The 14,203-nt window shown below is 43.4% G+C and overlaps 1 non-coding gene across 1 annotated transcript; it reads right to left on the bottom strand.

The window, feature by feature from the left end:
* Nucleotides 1–13,409: 13,409 nt before the first annotated feature.
* Nucleotides 13,410–13,503, bottom strand: TRNAI-UAU. The gene is made up of 2 exons: nucleotides 13,466–13,503; nucleotides 13,410–13,445 (listed from the first exon to the last, which is right to left on the bottom strand). It is a non-coding gene; the product is annotated as a tRNA-Ile (tRNA).
* Between the last annotated feature and the right edge of the window lie 700 nt (nucleotides 13,504–14,203).

The following is a 14,203-nucleotide window of genomic DNA, read 5'->3' as shown; positions in this document are numbered from 1 at the left end:
GACATAAGGTCCTATCAGTTAGGCTCTCAGTCACTGCTAGGAGCCATCCTTCCTTCCTTAGTGGGTGGAATGGGAATTCCCCTGGGACTTGAAATTGCGGTCAATCAGAGGTGGGGAGTCAGAAATTCAAGACAGTCTAGAGCTGGAGGTGGGAGCCCAACCTTTTTGGCAGTTCCAGTGGTGCCAGTACACACTAGATTTGTGAGGCCCTAATTTGTGGGGCTAGTAGCAGAATTTATTGGAATTGAGGAACGAAATGAAGAAAAGATTTTAAGTTTTAGTTATTTGATGTAATGTGCAAGTATTATATTTTGCTAGAGAGTAAAAGTAAGTCCATTTTTTTTATTAAAAAAATTATTGAGGTAAAAAGAGCTTGCCATGAGATTTACTCTCTTGATTTTTTTTTTTTTTTTTTGAGATGGAGTTTTACTCTTGTTGTCCAGGCTGGAGTGCAATGGCGTGATCTTGGCTCACGACAACCTCCACTTCCCAGATTCAAGCTATTCTCCTGCTTCAGCCTCCCCAGTAGCTGGGATTACAGGCATGCGCCACTATGCCAGGCTAATTTTGTATTTTTAGTAGAGATGGGGGTTTCTCCATGTTGGTCAGGCTGGTCTTGAACTCCTGACCTCAGGTGATCTGCCCGCCTCGGCCTCCCAAAGTGCTGGGATTACAGGCGTGAGCCACTGAGCCCAGCGACAAAAATTTAAGAGTACAATACAGTATTGTTAACTACAGGCACAATGTTGTACAGCAGATCTCTAGAACTTACTTTGCATAACTGAAATTCCCATTTTCCCCTTCCCCCAACCACAGGCGACTACCATTCTACTCTCTGATTCAATGAGTTTGGTTATTTTAGATATCTCAAGTGGAATCAAGCAGTATTTGTCCATTTGTGGGAAGCTCATTTCACTCACAATAATGTCCTCAAAGTAGTTGACCCATGCTGTTGCATATTGCAGAATTTCCTTTTTTTTCTTTTGAGACAGAGTCTTGCTTTGTCTTTCAGGATCGAGTGCAATGGTATGATGTTGGCTCACTACAGCCTCAACCTCCTGGGCTCAAGTGATCCTCCCACCTCAGTCTCCTGAGTAGCTAGGACTGCACGCCGCCGTGCTTGGCTAATATTTTAATTTTTTGTAGAGACAGGCTCTCACTATATTGCTCAAGCGATCCCCCCACCTCAGCCTCCCAAAGTGCTGGAATTACAGGCGTGAGTCACCATGCCTGGCCAGAATTTCCTTTATTTTAAAGGCTGAATAATATTCTATTGTATGTATATACCATATTTTCTATATTAATCCCTCCACTGATGAACATTTAGGTTGCTTCCACATCTTTGGTGTTGTGAATAATGCTGTAATGAATATAGGTGCACTAATATGTCCTTGAGATTCTGAATTCAATTTTTTTGGATATATACCCAGAAGTGGGGTTGTTGAATCATATATGGTAGTTCTAATTTTTTTTTTTTTTTTTGAGATGGAGTCTTGCTCTGTCGCCCAGGCTGGAGGGCAGTGGTGCGATCTGGGCTCGCTGCAACCTCTGCCTTCTGGTTTCCAGCGATTCTCCTGCCTCAGCCTCCCGAGTGACTGGGATTATAGGCGGGCACCACCACACCCGGTTAATTTTATATTTTTAGTAGCGACGGGGTTTCACCATGTTACTCAGGCTGGTGTCGAAGTCCTGACCTCAAGTGATCTGTGAGCCTCAGCCTCCCAAAGTGCTGGGATTACAGGCATGAGCCACCGCACCCGGCCTGGTAATTCTATTTTTAATTTTTTGAAGAACCTTCATACTGTTTTCCACAGTGGCTGCACCATTTCACAATCTCATTAACAGGGTAGAAAAGTTCCAATTTCTCTACGAACTCACCAACACTTGTCTTTTGCTTTTTTGATAATAGCTATCCTAACAGGTATTAAGATGATATCTCACTTTTGTTTTGATTTGCATTCCCTTGATGATTAGTGACATTGAGCGTCTTTTCATGTACTTGTTGGCTGTTTGTATATCGTCTTTGGAGAAATGTCTATGCAAGTCCTTAGTACATTATTATTATTATTATTATTTTTTGAGATGGAGTTTCACTCTTGTTTCCCAGGCTGGAGTGCAATGGAGCGATCTTGGCTCACCGGAACCTCTGCCTCCCGGGTTGAAGTGATTCTCCTGCCTCAGCCTCCCCAGTAGCTGGGATTACAGGCATACGCCACCAAGTCCAGCTAATTTTGTATTTTTAGTAGAGACAGGTTTTCTTTATGTTGGTCAGGCTGGTCTCAAACTCCCGATCTCAGGTGATCTGCCCGCCTTAGCCTCCCAAAGTGCTGGGATTACAAACGTGAGCCACCGTGCCCTGCCCATTTTTATTTTTAATCAGGTTTTTGTTTTTATTTGTTTTGATTAACTACTGAATTGTAAGAGTTATGTATCTTGGAAATTAACCCCTTATCAGATATATGCTTTGCAATTTTTCCCCCCATTTAATAGGTTGCCTTTTTTTTTTTTTTGAGACGGAGTCTCGCTCTGCCGCCCAGGCTGGAGTGCAGTGGCCGGATCTCAGCTCACTGCAAGCTCCGCCTCCCGGGTTCACGCCATTCTCCTGCCTCAGCCTTCCGAGTAGCTGGGACTACAGGCGCCCGCCACCGCGCCCGGCTAGTTTTTTGTATTTTTTAGTAGAGACGGGGTTTCACCATGTTAGCCAGGATGGTCTCGATCTCCTGACCTCGTGATCCGCCCGTCTCGGCCTCCCAAAGTGCTGGGATTACAGGCTTGAGCCACCGCGCCCGGCCTTTTTTTTTTTTTTTTTTAACCGTGCAGAAGGCCTATAATCCCAGCACTTTGGAAGGCCAAGGTGGGCGGATCACCTGAGGTCGGGAGTTTGAGACCAACCTGACCAACATGGAGAAACTCCTTCTCTACTAAAAATACAAAATTAGCTAGGCATGGTGGCACATGCCTGAGGCAGGAGATCACTTGAACCCGTGAGGTGGAGGTTGCGGTGAGCCAAGATCGCGCCACTGCACTCTATCCGGGGCAACAAGAATGAAACTCCATCTCGGAAAAAAAAAAAAAAAAAAAAAAAAAAAAAAGAAACTCTTTTATTTGATATTATCCCGTTTTTCTAATTTTGCTCTTGTTGGTTATGATTTTGATGTCACAGTCATTAAATCATTGCCAAGACCGATGTCCTAAAGCTTTCCTCCCAGAGTTTTATAGTTGCAGGTCTTAGATTTAAGTCATTAATCCATTTTAGTTAATTTTTGTGACTGCTGTAAACAAGGGTCTAATTTCATTCTTTTTCATGTGAATATCTGGTTTTCTCAACATCATTTGTTGAAAAGATTGTTTTTTTTTCCCGTTGTGTGTTCTTGGCAACCTCGTTAAAGATCAGTTGACCATATATTTATGGATTAATCTCTGAGCTCTCTGTCCTGTTATTTTGGTTAGTATACCTGTCTTTTTGCTAGTACCAGACTGTTTTAATAACTGTAGCTCTGTAGTATATGCTGAAATCAGGAAGTGTGATGTCTTCAGCTTTGTTGTTCTTTCTCAAAATGGACTTGGTGACTTTGGGTTCTTTGTAGTTTCATATGAGTTTTATATGAATTTTCTAGTCTTTTTTTTCTGTTTTCTAAAAACTGCCAGAGAGATTTTGATACAGATTGCATTAATTGTATATCACTGAAAACTTTAACAAACATTAACAACATTTCACCTTCATGATTAAGTTTAATTCTTTCTTTAAGGGGGAGGGGTGCTACTATAAATGGCATTGTCCTTTAATTTTTCTTTCTATGTAGTTTATTGTTTATTATTTCATGTAGTTTATTGTTACTGTATAGTAATGCAAGTGACTTCTGAATATTGATTTTGTATTCTGCAAATATATTGAATTTGTTCATTAGTATTAACACTTCTTTTTAATGGAGTCTTTAGGACTGTCTCTATATAAAGTCATGTTATCTGCAAACAGGCCCAATTTTACTTCTTCCTTTCCAATTTGGATACTTTTGGTGGTGGTGTTTTTGTCTTATGTTGAGACAGGGTCTTGCTTCAACTCAGTCTTCAGGTTGACTGATAATGCATGATTCAAATCACATGATTGGTATTTCTGATGAGGTTATGGGGTGTGGCCAGCCTCATCTTAAAAAAATACACTATACCCAAACGGGTACTTATAGTGCCAGCTACTTGAGAAGCTGAGGCAGGGGGATCCCTTCAGCCTAGGAGCTTGAATCCAGCCTGGGCAACATAGTGAAATGGTATCTGTTAAACAAACAAAACACTACTATTAGGTGGTCCAGTTTTTCATTACACAGGAAGAGATGGGCTCCTCCTCAGAAACTAATCTAGAATGACGTCTGACAAAGAACAGAACACAAATAATTCTGCTTTTCTAGGAAACTAATAACAGAAACCAATAGCCTGTTCTGAGGAAAACTGGGTGGCTAGGATATAAGAAAAATGGTAAGCTTTATACAAAAAAATTTTAAACAATACATATTATCTATGTAAAATTTTAAAAAATTAACACATTATTACATGAAATACAATTTAGAAATGACAAGAGATGGAAAAGACTGTATTTATGCTCTGGATAAAATCACTTAGGGGAGCATTTTAAGGATACAGATCTTCTCAGTTTATACTAGAAATAGAAATGGAAATATGGGTGAAAAGAAAGTAAACAAACAGTAAAGAAATCCAGAAGATCAAAATGGAAAAAAAAAAAAAAGAGGGAGAGAGAAAATTTTTCTACTATTGAAATTATATTCCATAAATAATCTAAAAAATTACTGGACTCATTTTCACATGAAGATGAAAATTTTAAAAGTAGATTACTTAGCCCCTTTTGGTGGTGTTATGATATCTCACAGTAGATATTACCCTACATGGGGACTAAAACAAACTCACTTCAAATTCTAGTTGTTAGCCAAGCATACATATCAATCTTTCATTTGGCAGGAGTATATGCCAAATCTAGGAGAACCTTGGAGTTTTAATGCTTAAAATTTCCAATATTCTCATCTGGAATAACCAAAAAGAAGTACATTTTACATTTTTTTCCCCTTCCCATCATCCACATCCAAATCACCTTATTTTTTCCTCCTTTCCTTTCTATTCTTCTTATCTCTCCCCATAGTTCTGACTTTACTCCACTGTACTGTTTTGACCTTCCAAGACTATTTTTGAGCATCTACTAAGTATCATTACATTGGACTAATTATTTGAAAGGTTTTGCTTTGTTTTGTTTTGTTTTTGTTTTGAGATGGAGTCTCACTCTGTCACTCAGGCTGGGGTGCAGTGGCCCAATCTCAGCTCACTGCAACCTCCGCCTGCTGGCTTCAAGCGATTCTCCTGCCTCAGCCTCCTGAGTAGCTTGGACTACAGGAACGCACCACCACGCCCAGCTAATTTGTGTGTGTGTGTGTGTGTGTGTGTGTGTGTGTGTGTGTGTGTATATATATATATATATTTTTTTTTTTTTAGTAGAGACAGGGTTTCACCATGTTGGCCCAGATGGTCTCTATCTCTTAACTTCATGATCTGCCTGCCTCAGCCTCCCAAAGTGCTGGGATTACAGGCGCGAGCCACTGCGCCCAGAAAATCATAAGCGTTTTTAAGATGCTTTTCAGATCCTGAATTCCAGCAGAAAGGCCAACACCAACTAGCACTGACATTCATAAAGGAACTGAATCAGTGTGAAAATGCAGTTTCAGGCAGAGCACAGTGGTACACACCTGTAATCCCAGCACTTTGGGAGGCCAAAATTGGAGGATCACTTGAGGCCAGAAGTTCAAGATCAGCCTGGGCAACATAGTGAGACCCTCTCTCTAACAATGACAGCAACAATTTTTTTTTCTTTTTATACTTTAAGTTCTAGGGTACATGTGCACAACGTGCAGGTTTGTTACATATGTATACATGTGCCATGTTGGTGTGCTGCACCCATTAACTCGTCATTTAAATTAGGTATATCTCCTAATGCTATCCCTCCCCACCCCAATTTTTTTAATTTTACAAAAAAGAGTCAGGTGCAGTGGCTCACGCTTGTAATCCCAGCACTTTGGGAGGTCGAGGCGTATGGATCACTCGAGATCAGGAGTTTGAGACCAGCCTGGGCAACATGGTGAAACCCCGTCTGTACTAAAAATACAAAAAGTAGCTGGGCATGGTGGCCATGGTGCCACACGCCTGTAATTCTAGCTACTTGGGAGGCTGAGGCAGAAGTATTGTTTGAACCTGGGAGGCGGAGGTTGCAGTGAGCCAAGATGGCGCCACTGCACTTCAGCCTGGACGACAGAGTGAGACTCCGTCTAAAAGAAAAAAAAAAAAGAAAATGCAGTTTTCTCATCTCCTCATCCCATGACTTTACCCCTTTTTTTTTCTTTTTTTGAGACAGAATCTCACTCTGTCGCCCAGTCTAGAGTGCAATGGCGCAATGTTGGTTTACTGCAACCTCTGCCTCCTGGGTTCAAGCAATTTTCCTGCCTCAGCCTGCTGGGTAGCTAGGATTACAGGCACCCGCCACCACACCTGGCTAATTTTTTGTATTTTTTTTAGTAGAGAAGGGGTTTTACCATGTTGGCCAGGCTGGTTTCAAACTCCTGACCTCAAATGATCCTTCTGCCTCAGCCTCCCAGAGCACTAGGATTACAGGCCTGAACCACCATGCCTGTCCCACGCAACACTCTTGGGCCAATCAACGATCCCAACTCCTTGATCCACTCCAAATCCCTTAAAATTGCTACCTCGAACTCCTCAGGGAGGCAGATTTGAGGTTTTCCTCCATCTCCTTGTTGGGCTGTACATGATTAAACCTCTTCCTCTGCTGCAATCTGATGTCTCAGTATATTGATTTGCCATGCATTGGGTAATGAATCTGATATGGTGACATTCTTCTTGATAAGCAAACTAGTAGGAAAAGCAGTTCTATATATAAATATATCTCTTTTTTTTTTTTTACAGTGAAATAAATGTGAATTAAGTGTTATGAAGTTGTTGTTGTTGTTGTTTTCTTTGAGACAGAGTCTCACTTTGTTGTTCAGGCTGGAGTGCAGGGAGAGTGATCATGGCTCACTGCAGCCTCTACCTTCTGGGCTCAAGGGATCCTCCCACCTCAGCCTCCTAAGTAGCTGAGACATGCCCAATTAATTAATTTTTTGTAGAGATGGGGTCTCCCTATGTTGCTCAGGCTGGTTTCAAACTCCTGGGCTCAAGGGGTCCTCCGACCTAGGCCTCCCAAAGCACTGGGATTACAGGTGTGAGCAACCTGAAGTATCTTATAATAAAAAACAAGAAATCATTGATTTTTCCCCCCTGGATTATGAAAAATGAGTAAAAATCTGTCGTGTAGACAAGATGAAGAGCATTCTAGGTGCAGAGAAGAACTGGAGACAGCGCGGCTACTACTACTTTATTATCTGCGCAAGGAAGCACCTTCTCTGACCTTTGACCTTCACATTCTTCAGTGAGAACCTACGCGATAGACAACAGTCTCTTTTAATGTTCATTTCTCAGTACCTACATTTAACCTTTAGTTTGCTAAAAATAAATAAAATCAATGTTCATCCTAAGAGGTGAAAATGGGGGAGACAAAAGGTGTAAAGCAGTGGTCCCCAACATTTTTGGCATTAAGGACCGGTTTAGTGGAAGACAATATTTCCACAGCCTATAGGGGGTGGGGGCGGCGGCGGGGGCGGGGGCGGAGTATGGTTCCAGGATAAAACTGTTCCACCTCAGATCATCAGGCGTTAGATTCGCATAAGGAGCCTGCAACCTAGATCCTTTGCATGCCCAGTTCACAATTGAGTTCGCACTCCTATGAGAATCTAATGCCCCGGCTGACCTGACAGGAGGCAGAGCTCAGGCAGTAATGCTCGACCGCCACTCATCTCCTGCTGTGTAACAGGCCATGGACCAGCACCACTCTGCCGCCCAGGGTTGGGGATGCCTAGTATAAAGGGTGCAAACAGTCTGGGAGCAGTGGCTTACGCCTGTAATCCCAGCACTTTGGGAGGCCGAGGTGGGCGGATCACAAGGTCAGGAGATCGACACCATCCTGGCTAACAAGGTGAAACCCAGTCTCTACTAAAACTACAAAAAATTAGCGGGGCATGGCGGCGGGCGCCTGTAGTCTCTGCTACTCGGGAGGCTGAGGTGGGAGAATGGCGTGAACCTGAGAGGAGGAGCTTGCAGTGAGCTGAGATTGCGCCACTGCACACTCCAGCCTGGGCAACAGAGCAAGACTCCGTCTCAAAAAAAAAGAAAAAAAAAAAGGGTGCAAACACTTCCTGATATCACAGGTAGAGAGAATTCTGAGAGTTACAATTCATTCAGAGTGAGAAATTGAGCTTGGTACTGAAGAAACAAACACAATTAAGGTATAATCTTTCTCTTCCCCACCAAAGAGCTCATGATGCAATAGATGAGAGAGTGAAGTAAAAAGAAGACTAAAATAACGTATCAAGTACCTAGCACAACAGATAAAGCTCATAGGAGTGTGTCTGATCCAAACTGTTGGATATGAAGTTCCCACCATAACCTGAAGGATAAACAAGTGATCACCAGTGGAAGAAATGGAGGCAAACAAAGGGAAGCAAAGTGTAAAACAAAAAGTTCTGTCCCTCTGGAGAACCCAGACTAATATAGATTTTTGTATCAGGAGTGGTTCTAGAGGAACAGAATATTAAGGATGGAGTTCTTTCATTGGTTTTGGGGTTTCTGGAGTTGGCTGCTTAATATGATTCGACACAAAAATGCTAAGGACTCTACTTCTAATAGTGTGGAGAACACTGATAGTCCTTGGCATGAACTGTTCAGAGAGTTATGCAAAATAAATAAATTTGACACTCCTGATTCACCATTCCTGAGAAGCAAGTTTAGTGACTTTATACATAATACTTTTTACCATATGTGGAGAACCAAGGAACAAAATGAGGCTGGTTGGTTGCTTCTAAGTTCAGTGGACAAAGTGATGAAAGAAAATGATGAACTCAGGGATTCTATCTCCTGGCTTCAGAAGCAGATACTAAGCCTCAAATCTGCTAAGATTGCCCTGAGTGAGAGTCTCATCTCCTGTAGAGAAAGAGCTGACATTGTGGAAAAACAGACACAAGCTGTTACCATGCGAGTGGCTGACCTGCAATGAAAGATGCATGCACAGCCTCACCAGGTGTCTACTATTAAAGTGAGGGCATTGATTGGAAAAGAATGGGACCCTGAAATTGGGGATGTCTAAGAAGACCCTGATGAAGCTGGGGACACTGAGTTTGTAAACTCTGATGAACCTATTTTGCCAGAAAGAACAGCTTCCCAATCCCCAGTACTGGAAACATCCCCTCCCCGACCCATGCTGCCATCAGCCTGTCCACCTTTGTCTGAGGAGATGAACCCTGAGCTGCCTGAGGCAATAGTGATGGCCTCCCCTGAAGCAGTTGCCAGGCAAAATAATGTTGATTCTCCTCAGGAGAACCCCCAACACCCCTGTTTGCTTTTAGACCTATAACTAGACTAAAGTCCTGGTAGGCCCCTGGAGGTGAGATTGAGAGTGTAACTCATGAGGAGGTGCACTACACTTGAAGAGAACTGTTTGAGTTCTCTAATTTACATAAACAGAAATCTGGAGAACAGGCATGAGAATGGATATTTAAGGGTATAGGATGATGGTGGAACACAGAGTTGGATTGGGCAGAATTTATTGATTTGGGCCCATTAAGTAGGGACTCTGCATTTAATGTTGCAGCTCGGGGAGTTAAAAAAAAAAAAAAAAGGTTCTAATAGTTTATCTGCTTGGTTAGCTGAAATATGGATTCAAAGATGGCCCACTGTGAGCAAGCTGGAAAGGCCTGATCTCCCTTGATTTAATGTAGAGGAAGGGATCCAAAGGCTCAGGGAGATTGTGAAGGTGGAGTGAATTAGTCACTTTAGACCTACTCATCACAGCTGGGAAGGCCCAGAAGCTATACCCTTGACCATGCTTTGCAAAACAGATTTGTGAGGGCAGCATCTGCATCTTTGAAGAGCCCTGTAATTGCTCTTCTCTGTATGTCAGATCTAACAGTGGGAACCACAGTCACTCAACTAAAAACTTAAATACAATGAGAATAATTGGATTGCAAGGTGGCAGGGGCCAAGTGGCAGTACTCAACTGTCGAAGACAAGGTGGGCATAGCTACCATAATGGACAGTAGAGTCAAAGCGGTAATCAGAATAGTCTGACTCATGTGGAGTCTGGCATTGGCTAATTAATCACAGTGTTCCTAGAAGTGAAATTGATAGGAAGCCTACTGCATTCCTACTTAATTTATACAAGCAGAAAACTTCTAAGTCGAATGGACAAAAGACTAATTTGAATTATAAAAACAGAATCATGGCCCCTCAATCAGTTTCCAGATTTGAGCCAGTTTACAGACCCAGAACCCTTTGGATAAAGGGGAGGCCACGTCCCCTCGAGGAAGGACCCCACTACATTACTGAGAGTTTATGCAGTGAATCTTTTTCCCACCCTTCCCCAAGAAGACCCCGTGCCTTTTACCAAGGCAACTGTGCATTGGGGAAAGGAAAATGATCAGACATTTCGGGGACTACTGGACACTGGCTCTGAGCTGATGTTGATTCCAGGGGACCCAAAACATCATTGTGGTCCTCCAGTTAAAGTAGGGGCATATGGAAGCCAGGTAATCAATGGAGTTTTAGCTCAGATCCGACTTACAGTGGGTCCCCGGACTCATCCTGGGGTCATTTCCCAAGTGCCAGAATGCATAATTACATAGACATACTTAGCAGCTGGCAGAACCCTCACATTGGCTCCATGACTGGTAGGGTGAGGGCTACTATGGTGGGAAAGACCAAATGGAAGCCATTAGAGCTGCTACCTAGAAAAATAGTAAATCTAAAACACTCAATCATCAAAGGAAAGGTGAGTGTAGTGACTCTGATGAACTGAGGAGTCAAAGCAGCAATCAGAATAGTCTGAATCTCATAGATCTATGGCATTGGCTAGTTAATCACGGTGTTTCCAGAAGTGAAATAGATAGGAAGGACACTAAATTCTTTTTTTATTCTAGCAGAATGATGTTTTTATTTTACCATCATGCATAAAAGGGAAGATAAATATGCCAATGGTGCATTTCTAATTTGTCACAGCAATTTCACAGTATTTATGCAATTTAGGAAAGAGACACATCAGTTATTATGTTGTTACCAGGGCAAATTATCAAGTAAGACAATCAACTACTTGATCTGTATAAACAGAGAACTACCAGATCAAGTGAACAAAAGTCTAACTCGATAAAAATACAGTCATGGCTTCCCAGACTGCCGCAGTTTGCACAGTTACTATGGGACTGAACGAGGAGGATGAACACAGAAATGAAAACTTAAAACAAAAGAAACTATTTTAAAGAAGGGGTCCGGGGAAGAAGAAGAGAGCTCCTTGCTTCTAGTGAGCAAAGGCAGCCCTGAGCTTCTACAGCCCTTGGTATTTATTGGGTAGAAAGAGCAGGGAGGAGGAGGTAATGATTGGTCAGCTGTTTGATGGGTCACAGGTTCACATTATCGCTAACAGGCTTCAGATGTGCCTAGTCACAAGCAACACTGCACTTGGGGCGTGACTGCCCTCAGCATTCCTGCTGAGTGGCAGACACAGCTGTCAGCTTGCCAACATTCTGCATTTATGAGAACAGTTTGCTGTTTGCTCATATAGCCTCCAGTGGTATACTGAGTTGATCACGACCCTCACTCTTTCAGCGTGCAACACCAGACTTGAGCCAGTTTATAGACTCAGAACCCTTTGAATGGAGTGGCAGTGGGGTCTTCTTGAGGAAGGACCTGGTACGCTACCAAAAATTTATACTATTAATCTTTTTCCCAGCCTTCCTCAAAGGGACCTACCATCTTTTACCAGAGTAACTGAGCACTGGGAGCAAGGAAATAATTAGACTCTTTAGGGACTATAGTTCTGAGCTGACATTGATTCCAGGAGACCTCAACATCACTGTGGTACTCCAGTCAGAGTAGGGGCTTATAAAAGTCAGGTGACCAATGAAGTTTTAGCTCAGATCTGACTCACAGTGGGTCCGGTAAGTCCCTGAATGCATCCTGTGATTATTCCCCTAGTTTCAGAAAGCATAATTGGAATAGACATACTTAGTATCTGGCAGAATCCTCACATTAGTTCCCTGACCTATGGAATGAGGGCTATTAAGGTGGGAAAGAACAATTGGAAGGCATTAGAACTACCTCTACCTAGGAAAATAGTAAATCAAAAGCACCACTACATTTCTGAAGGGATTGTAGAGATTAGTGCCACCATCAAGGACTTAAAAGATGCAGGAGTGATATTTTTGCTTTCCCACATCAGAGCTCCAGGTTCTCAGGCCTTCAGAATCTGGGACTCCAGAGAAGTCTCCCTTCTCCCTGGCCCACTGCTTCCTCAGGCTTTGGGAGACAGGCCTAAATCACACCACTGGTTTTCCTGATTCTCTAGCTTGCAGACAGCATATTGTGAGATTTCTTGCCTCCATAATCCTGTGAACCAATTCTCATAATTCCTCATATTTACTTTTATATATCCTAGTGGTTCTGTTTCTCTGGAGAACCCTGACTAACACAGAATGTGTATATCACTACATGTGTGGAAAGCTGAGGACAGAACTGTGGGGGAATATCCATATTTAAGGAACAGGAGGAAGATTCTATGAGACCAAATGAAATCCAGGAAAGACTGGATAAAAGCACAGCAACCTGGAATCATGTATTTCAGACCCTAGCATCAAGATGAATGTGTTTTTCCAAACAAGGCAGTTTGTTTACTTTTTGATGAAATTAGGAAGAAATACATACCCAGCCATTTATGTCTGATGTTTCACTGCTGGGGAAAAATTAGGATTTCTTGTTTCCCAGTCAGGTTTTTGTAAAGTAGACAGTGGAGCTCTACACAGAACACATTTAGGTTTCACAGGTGGAGTTCTACAACTTCACTGCCATCCTTGTAGATACCAAAGCTCAGGTACCTGGGAGTACTTTCTGCACATCCATGAACCCTGGTGACAGTTGCACGAATCGCAGAGAATAAAACCCAGTTTTTCCACCTCCTTGCTCAGTCCCCAAAGAGCTGAAGAATAGTTTTTAAGTGGAGGAGCAAGGGAGGGAGGAGGCTTCATTGAAGCAGAACAGCCTGGCTGTGAGGCCTCCCGACTGAGGAGAAATGAGTTTGCTGGATGAGTTCAATTTGGGTCTTGCTGGGTTTCTTCCCTTCTCTGAAATCTGCCAAGTATCCCCCTTGATCAAAGGAATCTTTATGGGGTCACCACGGAAAAGTTATCCATTTTAGCATTTTACTTTAAAGAGAAGGGAAAAATGCATTATCGTGAAATGTCTGAAATCGCAATTGGAAGAAAACATGCTCCAGGTGAGGCTCGAACTCACAACCTCGGCATCACCCGCACATATACTGTTGTATAAGTACCGCGCGCTAACCGATTGCGCCACTGGAGCATGCTTTCCTTAGCTTGGCCATGCGCACTCTACAGAGCCATGAGCTACTGAAGCGCTCGACCCCGGCCTCGCGCCGGAGCGGGAGCGCGCTGAGCTGCAGGGGATCCTCCCTCCGCAGTCACTCGCCTCCTGTGTAAAACACAATTTGATCAATATATCTGCGTCTCTCCTGGAAGATGAATGTGATCCTCCCCCCAAGCCATCAGGAGCCAAAATTTCCCGGGAATATGCGGGTGCTCTTTTCAGAAAGCCCGAGAAAAGCCGAGGAGAAAAAGGAGAGACTCCGGCTTCTCCTTGCCATCGTCCTAGCAAGAACATGGGTTTTTGTAGAAGACGCGAGCTACTTGGCTTCTTCGTAGTTTCACTGCGCACTGCCCCGCTGGCCTGTGATGCTTTCAGATCCAGGACGCGGAGAAGCGGAGCTCGCCGCCTGCCCCTCCCTCTGCGCGTCTCCCGACACCAGCAGCGCTCCTGGCTGCCCTCCCAGCCTCGCCTGCAGCGCGCCCGCATTCGCAATCCAGCATCTCTGGGCTGTCTATTGGGATTCCCCAAAACTCTCCCCGAGCCTGCCTGAAAACTGCATTCGAATTCACAGAGCCAGCTGGTCAGGCACCTCTTCAGGGAAAACTGGCACAGCAACCACTTCTTATTTGTGCAGCAGGTTCCAGAGGTCAAGGCAGTGTGCACCCCCAGCGCTCCT

This window comes from Papio anubis, chromosome 6, assembly GCF_008728515.1.
Source record: "Papio anubis isolate 15944 chromosome 6, Panubis1.0, whole genome shotgun sequence".
In the NCBI taxonomy this organism is placed as follows: domain Eukaryota; kingdom Metazoa; phylum Chordata; class Mammalia; order Primates; family Cercopithecidae; genus Papio; species Papio anubis.
Note: the sequence above shows the minus strand (reverse complement) of the source record. Positions and strands in the feature narration are given on the sequence as shown.